This window comes from Pteropus alecto, unplaced genomic scaffold (assembly GCF_000325575.1).
Source record: "Pteropus alecto unplaced genomic scaffold, ASM32557v1 scaffold182, whole genome shotgun sequence".
NCBI lineage: Eukaryota > Metazoa > Chordata > Mammalia > Chiroptera > Pteropodidae > Pteropus > Pteropus alecto.
Window position 1 is genome coordinate 6199612 of NW_006433946.1, and position 11396 is coordinate 6211007.

Here is an 11396-nt window from a genome sequence, read left to right on the forward strand (position 1 = left end):
AAGCTCCTCATTTTACAGTTGAGAAAGCCTAGGCTCAAGAAAGGTGAATGTCTTGCCAAAGACCATAATTTAATGATTTGTGATGAAATCAGGATGAGAATTCAGAACCTAAAGGTTGGAAGAAACCCATAAAGATCATCTTATTTATCCTCATGCAAAATATGAGTCAATGGTACATCTCTAATACCCATTCAACTTTTAAAAATATGATACGTCTTCTTGAATGTTTCACAATGAATTCACATAGACCATATGTAGAATGGAATATGTGATCTCACTGCTGCCAACTTGGTTCTTTTTCAGTGTGTCCTAACTCAATGAACGGCACAACTCTATACAGCTCCAAAGATCAGGAAACTTGGTATCATCCAAGAAATATTCACTCTACATATCCAATCTATTATAAAGTCCTGTTCATTTTACCTTTTAAATTCATCCAGTATTTTCAGTCTCCACTGCCACCGCTTTAGTCCAAACAGCTATCCTCTCTTCCCTGAATTACTGCAATCAATAGTCTCCTAATTGGTCTGTCGGCTTCCACCTTACATCCCCACAATGCAGTTAGTTAAAATGACTTTTTAAATACAATGAACTTGTCACACACACACGCACACACACACACGCACACACTCACTCACTCACACACATATTTAAAACATTCAGTGACTTCCTATTTCTATTAAGACAAAGGCATTTTTTTTAACATTGCGTGCGTGCAAGCCCTATACTATTTAATCCTTAACTGCATTTCTACCTTGATTTTACTCTCCTCTATAGCCAGCTGAGCTTTGCCAGTTATTCATATTCACTATCTTTCTCCCTAACCCCATATGTTTACACTTGCTTTTTCCTCTGTTAGGATCTCTCTTTTCTCTTTGCCTAATTCTTCAGAGGTAGAATACTCTTATTCTTCCTTCAGAGGTAGAATGCTTCTATGATTTAATTATATGATGCCAAAAACTTCTCCATAGTGTTTATTCAGTTTTACATTTATTTGTGACTGTGATTTGTGATTACATTTATAAGCCCCTGTATTTTTGCCTCTAGATCTAGGCCTTAAGTTAACATAGGTAGGACCATTTGTGGTTTTCCTTAGCATTTTATCCCAGCCATTACATAATGTCTGACACATAATTGGAACCCAAGATTTATTGAATAAATAGATTCATAGATTAATAAATATACTATGTTAATAATAGCAAACATTTATTGAAGTTACTATGTACTACGTTAGGTACTTTGAATGACTAAGTTATTTAATCATCATAAGAATCTCATGAGGTAGGTATTGTTATTACTCTTATTTTCTCAATAATGAAACTAATATTTAGAATGTTAAGAAAATTATTCAATTACACAATTAGTAATCAACAGAATCGTGTTGAAAATTAAGATGATATGACTTTTAATCACTATACTACACTTTCTTCAACATGAAATATAAAAGAGACTAACATATACCTCCTGTCAACAGTCTATTGATAAATTATTTTATAACCCTTCCTTGAATGATGCCAGGCATAGCAAGATGTTAAATCAGAAAACATTTATGTTTTATATAGATATGTAAGTGATTGATTATGGCTTTGAAGTTCTTAACAGTGTTCTTCCGATGATACAATAAAAGCCAAAATAATAAATCTTTAATGACAGAGTGTCAGACACTATCACAAGATAGGGTGCCAGTGGAAACTGCTGATAAACTCAAATAATTTTGATGGATTTTAATAAAAGCTCAATTTACAAAGTAGTATGCATGCTATAGCAAAACCATAACAAATAATACAGGATTGTGGAGTTAGTAACATGGGAGTGGGTGTGAGACAATCAGCTACTTCTTTAGGCCTGAAAGAGTAAGAGGAAGAAATGGAAAATTAAAATAGGAGAGAGCAAGAACTATATGGGGAGAGCATCCTAATAAGAACTGTGAACTTTAGTCAAGGTCACAGTCATACTATGGTGTCTGCAAGGAAAAAGCCAAAGCAGTAAATATGCCTCCCTCATTCTCCCTACACCTGCTAGTTTCCTACCAGGACTCCATATTAATCAAAGTCAAACTAAAGCCAGAGGACAAGGGAGTCCTATTTATATGATCCATGCAGGTCAGTCTTCTGGAATACAGAGCAATGTAGCACATGGATATAAAAGATAAATGAAAGAGATTTAGTACAGATGGTAATATAAAAAATTTAAAAGTTTTTTTCCATAGCACCTATTAAGTCACATCATTCTTTTCTTCCATATAAGGCCAGCTCTATTCTCAGTAGTGCCAATAATGACAAGGAAATTTAAAAAAACAGTTAATGGCTTGTGACTTAGCTTAACTATGTCTCAGTAAATTCTCTTCCAAAGTTCCAAATTTTCTAAATCTGTTCAGATCCACCCTATGCCACACTTATTTGAATTCTTAGAAGATGAGTGAAGCCTCAAGGTTCTCACAAATAGGGTTCTATTAAAACTCAAGGCATTGGATGAGCATCATTAAAATGATGCCTCTGTCCTCCACTCTGATTTCTGACCCAAGGTGCAGTCAATATTGATAGGTAAAACTAGTGCTCTGCCTGGTTCCCATTATTTTAGGTATGTTATGGAATAGTCCTGATAATATATAACATTCTTATGCAGAGTTAGAACTCAAAGGAGGTTTTAATCTTCAACTGTTTGCCACACAAAAAAAGCTGTTTGCTTACTGGTGAACATAGTGAAACTGGCTTAGGCATAAACTAAATTGGCTGATGCTTCTGATGCTCTTCTAGATCACTCTGTGTTACAGGGGCCAATTTCAACACCTGGAAAATGAGAGAAGATATTATCAAATATTAATGAATGTTGCACACCTAAATACCCAATATCAAAATGAATATTTATTTCAGATCTTTACATGCTGGGATCTGAACACTCTGTCTTGATTAGTTCTCAATTTCCTCTGCTGAATTTTATATTGCTGAAATTAATAATGCCAATAATTATGTAATCAAGCAGGGATACTAATAATGGCTTTCAGGCATAACATTTTGAGAAGGCTGGATGAGAAAAGATGAGGATATAAGACAAAAAAATATAAAGCTATTATAATAGAGGCTCAGAGGAAATTGAACATGACTTTAGAAATTATTTCAAATTAGGAAGTTTTGGCAAAAAGATCTCAAAAAGCCAAAACCTTTTCAATCAATAAATCTTATTATTGATGGTTCAATTACATTTAATTTTGCTTTGCTGAGCACTGAACCTTCTATTTACATTTAAAACAAATTTCTGAGAAAGTCAATATTTCAGAACCAGAGATATATTTTCCTCAAGAATTATCTACAAAGAGGATTCTTATTGTTTATTTTGTCTATGTTTTTAGTGAATAAAGCACAAAACTGAATAAAATAATGATTAAGATGATTATTTATAAATTAGACATTATCAGGGTTCTGCTATTTACTATCTGTGACCTTGGCAAGTTATTCAATTCCTTTGAGTCTCTGTTTCCTTATCTGTATCATTAAAGTAATAATACTTACCTCCTTAAAATGTAAAGTAGATTTGGAGAGGTGAGGTATATAAAATACTTAATTCAGTGTCTGGCACATAACAAGTACTTGGTAAATAGGAGTTTGCTATTATGTTTTGATGCTTGTATAATTCAAAGCCCAGAATTACTTTATGAGTAGAAAGAATTATGGCTTTCTTTTGTGCTCTGGTTTGATATTGGGATGTCTTGTAAACCCGAAATATTTCTCTATACTAGTAACACATTGCCAGAAGTTTCAATTCCAACAAAATAATTTATTTTTGAGTAATTCTTCGGGAGTAATGTTTGAAGATATAAATATATCAATGTCGATAACATATTAAAACATTATTAGAAACTGTTTTTCTCCTAAAGGAAGCAACTTGAGATAAGGAGAATGCAAAAACAATGGAAATGGAAAGAGAACTAAAGCAAACTGCCTACCTCACTGGTCTCCCCAGGACTGAGATTTCTTTTTAGTTCATCAGACAGTGAATGGTTGATTCAAAGACTAGAGGTTGATTAAGATTCCAGGTTGACTGGAATCTTCTGGTCTCTTTCTGGAGGATTTGGTTCACTTCTAGAAGGACTCAGAAAGGACTGCATACTTCCTGAAGCTAGACTCCCATCTATTCATTTAAAAGTGATCGTAATTCTCAAATTTCTGACTATCCCATTTCCTCTAGGGAATTCTCAAAATTCTGACCCATTATTTACTTTTTGGTTAGTGTCACTTTTACAAACATACTTTGAGCATCAATTTATTTGACAGACACTGCCTGGGAGCCAGGTATATAGAGAAAAATTAGACAAAGTTTCAACCCTAAATGAGCATGTGGTCATATGGAGGAGGCATAAACACTTAAGCTGATAATTTCAATACACTGTGGTAAGTACAAGGATGACATTATGAACTGGGTGTTATAGAACTGCCAAGTAAGCACATACATTGACTGTGTATACAGAAAAGAAGGGGAGTAAAGGATTACTTTAGAGAGAAATCTGAGCCACAGGGAGATACTGATATAAGTGGGTTGAAAAATTTTGCTGGAGTGCTAAAATTGACACGAACCTTTACTGCTTCAATGATCTAAGATGTTATTATTAAGAAATATGACAGATTTGCAGTTGTATTGGACCTTTCTAAAGACACACACAGAAATGATCATTATACAGAACTATGCGATCAACTCTAAAAGAGAATGCTTGAAATTTCTTAAGTTTGAAATTTATAGTTAGGGAAACTTCTTAAACCTATGGCAGATGTTTTCAATTGAATCAGCATCTAATGATATGGATACAAGAAGTATATAAGCATTACAGGTTTAATTAATTTAAACTTTCTTGAAAATAATATTTGGTTGTTCAATAAATGATAATGAATTTTGTTCTGTGTTATTTCTGTGGATACTGGAAATGAAGCTAACTCTTTGAAGAACCCTATTGCCTGTGGGAAGTAGCTCTTGGCTTCTTATTTCATTCTTCCAACACAAACTATTTCAATGTTTAAATTGTTTCTTAAGCAAGTAAGTGATTTAGGCACATTCGTGTATGGTGAATGTGACAATTCTTGACTAGTAAAATTAGGTAGAATTTTAAGAGAATAGCTTTACAACATTTATAAGAAAGTTGTCCAAAAATGGATATTTGGCACGATATGATTTCAACTGCTATTACAAGATTTTTTATAGGAGACACAAAATGATCACTTAAGTAGGTCACTGAAGGAAAACTGCTTGATAGAATAAGTTTATAATTGGATTTTTTATAAAATGTTATAAATTAAATGTTTTTGCTCTACACATGAACTAGGAACCTACAATAGTCTATGTACAGGCCTAAAAGCACTTTTTAGGAATGAATTTATGGAATTTTTTCAATATCCCAAATCAGTTCCAATTATATCTATAGGAAGTAGCTTGATGAAAAAAAATCAGGGCCAATAAAAATACCCATTCATGATTTAAAAACACAAAACTAGGAAATAGATGGGAATTCCCTTCATCTAATAAAGAATTTCCTCTCATGCCACTCTTACTCAACCTTGCATTGAAAGTCCTAGCTTGAGAAATGAAGGAAGAAAAATACCTAAAAGACATACAAATTAGAAAGGAGGAAATAGAACAACCCTTATTCACAGACAACATGATTGTATATGTAGAAAATCCCAAAGAATATGCAAAAACTTCCTGAAACTAATAAACAAGTTTAGTAAGTTTGCAGGATACAAAGTCAATACTACAAAAGTAAATTGCTTTCTTATATACCAACAGTGAAAATTTTGAACTTGAAATAATAAAAGAAAAAATACCATTTGCAATTATAGCACACACACAAAAAGAAAGTACTTATGTATACATCTAGTATATACGTGCGGGATCTGTATGTAGAAAAATATAAAATGCTAATTTAAAAAATCAAAGATCTAAATAAATGGAGAAATACAGCATGTTGATGGAAGACTCCACATTGTCAAAATGTCAATTCTCTCTAATTTCTCTATATCTGTTACACGACCTCAGTCAAAATCTCAGCAAGCATTTTTTGTCCATAGTGACAAGCTGATTCTAAAATTTACCTGGGAATTCAAAGCTACTAGGATAGTAAAAAAGATTCTGAAAAAGAAGAAAAATGTAGTATTACTCCCATTAGTTAATCTCAAGACTTACTAAAAAGCCACAGTAATTAAAACAACATAGTATTGGTGAAAGAATACATGCCAGTTAAATAGAATAAAAGTTCCAGAAACAGACTCACACAAATAGAGTAAACTGATTTTTGAAATAGATGGAAAAAAAAATCAATAAGAAAATGATAGTCTTTTTAACAAATGATGGTAAAAAATTTAGAGGACCACATACGAAAAAAGAATCCTGTATCTCAGACCTTTCACAAAAATTAACTCAAAACTTCTCAGAGAAAATTCTCATGACCTTGTATTTGGCAACAAGGTTTTGGAAACATCTAAAGCAAGAGACCATGAAGAGAAAAAATCAGGAAATATCGAACTTTATCAAAACTAAAAACATTTTATTTGCAAAATATATTGTTAAGAGAATGACAAGACCAGCCATAGACTAAAAGAAAATATTTTCAAGTCATATATTTAATTAAAGCAACCAAACTTGTATCCAGAATATACAAGGAACTATTTAAACTGAAAATTAATGGGGAAAAATGAAACACCGATTAAAGATCTAAACAGACATTTCACCAAAAGAGATACTAATGGCAAATAAGTATATGAAAATATGCTCAGCATCACATATCATTATATAAATGCAATTAAAAAAATAAAACAAACACTGAATGCTTGCAAAGTTATGGAGTAACAGAAATTCTGATTCACTGTGCGTGAGAATGCAAAATGGGACAGACACTTTGAAGACAGTTTGGTAGTTACTTATGAAGAAAAAAACATAGAATTACCACAATCTCATCAATCACACCCCTAAGTTTTTATCCAAGTGAACTGAAAACATGTTCACACAGAAACCTGTACATGAATAGAGCAGCTTTACTCATGATCGCCAAAAATTAGAAGTAACCAAGATAGCCTTCAATAGGTGACTGAAAAAGTAAACTGTGGCACAATCGTAAAAGGCATATTACTCAGTGTGAAAAAAACAATCAAGTACTAATTCATGCAATAATGAGAACAAACTTAAATGCATTTTTGTTAAGTGAGAAAAGTCAGATAAAAATGCTACATATTAAATAATTCCATTCATATGACATTCTGGAAAAGGTAAAAAATATGGGGACAAAAAACCAAACATGTTTTCCAGTGATTTGGAGGGGGAATGATTGATTACAAGGGGCTGCACAAAGGATTTTGAGAGTGGTAGAACCATTCTGTGTGGTACTGGGGTGGTACATACATAAGGCTAGGGATTTGTCAAGATACATAGTACTGTGCATCACAAAGAGTGAACTTCAATGTATATACATTAAAAAAAAAATCAACCAAGAGTTTGGGAATCCAAAGATGGAATGCAGAATCTAAATATATTACAACAGTGTAACTTCACTGAAGGAGACAGGGAAAAAAAATCGTAAGTAACTTTTGAAAATGATTTGGCTAGACACTTTAAAGCTAAGTACAAAAAGAGCTATACATAAACTTATACTCTAGTTGGGAAAAACGTTTCTCACAGAGCTACAGGTTAAAAGTTCTGTAACTGCTTTACATGAATATTGGGTTTGGACAAATATATACAGACATACCTAATTTTATTTTTCTTTGCTTTATTGTGCTTCACAGATGTTGCATTTTTTATTGCAACTACATATATTTCAATAAATTAAAACAAAATAAAACCACTTCAATGGCATAATGGCTCCACATTTTTATTATTATTAAAAATTATTGGTGTGATATTGATCAAAGAATCCAATAAATTTCAAGTATACAATTCAACAGTGTGTCATATATATTGCATTGTGTGTTCAGCACCCATAACTAGAGTTCCTTCCATCACCACATATTTCACCCCTTTTATCTCTATGTAAATCTCCCCTCTCCTCTTCCTTCTGGTAAATACTATCCCCCTGTCTATGTCCATGAGTTTCCCTTTGTTTGCCATGTTTGTTTGTCGCTTTTAAATGTATATCCCACATATGAGTGATATCATGTGGTTTTCAACTTTTTCTGTATGACTTATTTTGCTTAGCATGATTATCTCAAGATCCAAACATGTCGAAAATAGCAGAATTTTATCGCTTCTTATGGCTGAGTAATATCCCATTGTATATATGTACCACATTTCCTTATCCAATCATCTATCATAAGACACTTTGGTTGTTTCAATGTCCCGGCAACCATAAATAATGCTGCTATGAACATCACAGTGCATATATCTTTTAGGATAAATGTTTTCAGGTTTTGGGAGCGGTAAATACCCAGAAGAGGGATTACTGAATCACATGGTAGTTCGATTCTAGTTCTTTTTTAAAAATTACTTTTTTTAAAATTAAGTTTATTAGGATGACATTGGTTAATACAATTATATAATTTTCAGGTGTACATTATAATTTGACATCTGTATTTTCTATTGTGTATTTACCAACCAAAGTCCAGTTTCCTTCAGCTACAATATATTTGATCCCCTTTACCCACTTCTACCTCCCCCTAATCCCCCTATCTTTGATACCCTTTTTACCATCTACCTCCCCCTTCCTCCCCTACCCTCTGCCCTCTGGTAACCATTAGTCTATTGTCTATGTCCATGAGTCTTTGTTTGTTTGTCCTGTTCATTTGTGCTTTTAGGTTTATATCCTACATATAAGTGATATCGTGTGATTTTCAACTTTTTATGTCTGGCTTATATCTCTTAGCACGATTATCTCGAGGTCCATCCATGCTGTCGCAAATGGCCGTATTTCACGTCTTCTTATGGCCGAGTAATATTCCATTGTATATATGTACCACAGCTTCTTTAGCCAATCATCTATCATAGGACATTTCGGTTGTTTCCATGTCCTGGCCACCGTGAACAATGCTGCTATGAACATCGGCGTGCAAATATCTTTTCGGATATGGATTTTTAAGTCTTTGGAATAAATACCCAGTAGAGGGATTGCAGGATCATATGGTAGATCAATTCTAGTTTTTTGAGGAAACTCTATACTGTTTTCCTAATTATTGTACCAATTTGCAGTCCCACCAGCAGTGTATAAAGGTTCTTTTTTCTCCACATCCTCTTTAACACTTGTTATTACTTGTCCTGTTGATGATAGCCATTCTAACAGGTGTGAGATGGTATCTCATTGTGACTTTGATTTCTACTTCCCTAATAGCTAGTGAAACTGAGCAGCCTTCCATATGTCTGATGGCCATTTGTATGGCTTTTTGGGAAAAGTGTCTGTTCAGGTCCTCTGCCCATTTTTTAATTGGATTGTTTGTTTTAATTTTTCTGTTGTTATTAAATTGTACTAGTTCTTCATATATTTTGGATATTAGGCCCTTATCGGAGGCATTCCTTGCAAATATATTCTCCCATTCAGATGGTTGTTTCCTTGCCTTGTTTTTTTTTTTGTTGTTGTTTTTGTTTTTGTTTTGCTGTGCAGATTTTTTATTTCATATAGTCCCATTCATTTATTTTTGCTTTTACTTGCCTTGCCTTTGAGGTCAAATTCACAAAATCTTCTTTAAGTCCAAGGTCCATGAGTTTAGTTCCTATTTTTTTTTTTCTATGCAATTTATTGTTTCAGGTCTTATATTCAGGTCCTAGCGCCTCTCTGGCTACTGCCTGTGATTTATGTTTCAGTATCAGTTGCCCGAATTCCTCTAGGGCTCCATGGTGCTAGGTCTGGGAGAATATGGGGTGGTTGAAGGGTGAGGATTGCTGCCAAGCTCCATGTCTCAGCCTCCCACTTTGCAACAGCAGCTGTTAAGATACAGCTGTTGCCCCTGTGCACTTAGTTCCTGCTCCACTTTCTGCCCTGATTCCTGGGCTCCGCTGCTTGGAACACACTGATCCCTCAGGCAGAGCTGTTCAGGGAAATGGTGGCAAATTCTTCCTTCCCCTTTCTTCTGCAGGGAGCTCAGGCTGAATGAAGCAACTTCTTTGCTCCTCCCAATCTCCCCAACAGACTCCCACGGTTCTGACCTTTTAAAGCTCTAATGCTCAGATCATTCACTCAGATGTACTTATGTGCAGTTTGGATATTGTTTGTTGAGTTTTAGATGTACAGGGAGATCCCTCACTCAGCCATGCTTCTGATATCACCCACTCCACTGTTTTGATGTCTGCCACAATGACGTGCCAAATTTCTATTGCATTGTGTCTATATCTGGATTTTCTATTCTATTCCATTGGACTGTTATCTCATTCAAGTACCAATCATATCATTATTTAATTATAAAAGCTTTAAAGTAAATACGTTTGGATATTTGGTATGATTGCTTCCTACCAAATACACAGAAACACACACAGATTGTACTTTTTTCTTTTTGAGGATTTTACTAACATTCTCACTAGTTTATTCTTTCATTTGAGATTTATAATCAACTTTTTAAGCTCAGGAAAAACGAAATGGCATTATTATTGGGATCATGTTACGGTTTCTAAGTATACAATCAGATCATCTGTAAATAAATACTTGGGCTAATTCTTCCATAACAATGTTAAATAGTGATGAAAATACCAGGTGCCCAAGCCTTATGCATGCCTTTATTGGAGTGCCTTTATTTATTTATTTTTTTCCAACAAATGAAATACTAGCTTCAGAGAATATGGTTGGTATAATTTCAACCCTCTTATATTTGTTGAGGCTATCTCTGTGTCCCGATATGTGGTCAATCCTCGAGATTGTTTCATGTGCAGTAAAGAATGTATAAGCAGCTGTTTGGGGATGAAAGGCTCTTTAAATATTAATTATGTCCAGTTGGTCTAATGTATCATTTAAGGATGTTATTTCCTTATTTATTTTCTCTTTGGATGATCTGTCCATATCCGACAGTTGGGTATTTAGGTCCTTTACTGCAATAGTGTTTTGGTCTGTTTTTCCCTTTAGTTCTGTTTGTAACTGCTTTATATATTTCGGGGCTCCCTGATTGGGAACATAGATATTAATAAGTGTTATGTCTTCTCGGTGCATTATTCCCTTTATCATTTTGACGTGTCCTTTGGTATCTTTCTTTACATTTTTATTTTGAAATCTATTTTCGCCGATATTAGTATGGCTACTCCCACTTTTTTCTGAGTGCCATTTGCTTGAAATACAATTTTTCACCCTTTCGCTTTGAGTCTATATTGGCCTTTGGAGCTGAGCTGTGTCTCCTGGAGGCAGCATATGGTTGGCTTTTTTTTTTTTTTTATCCAAGCTGCAACTCTGTGTTTTTTATTGTTGAGTTCATTCTATTTAAATTTATGGTAATTATTAAAATATGAAG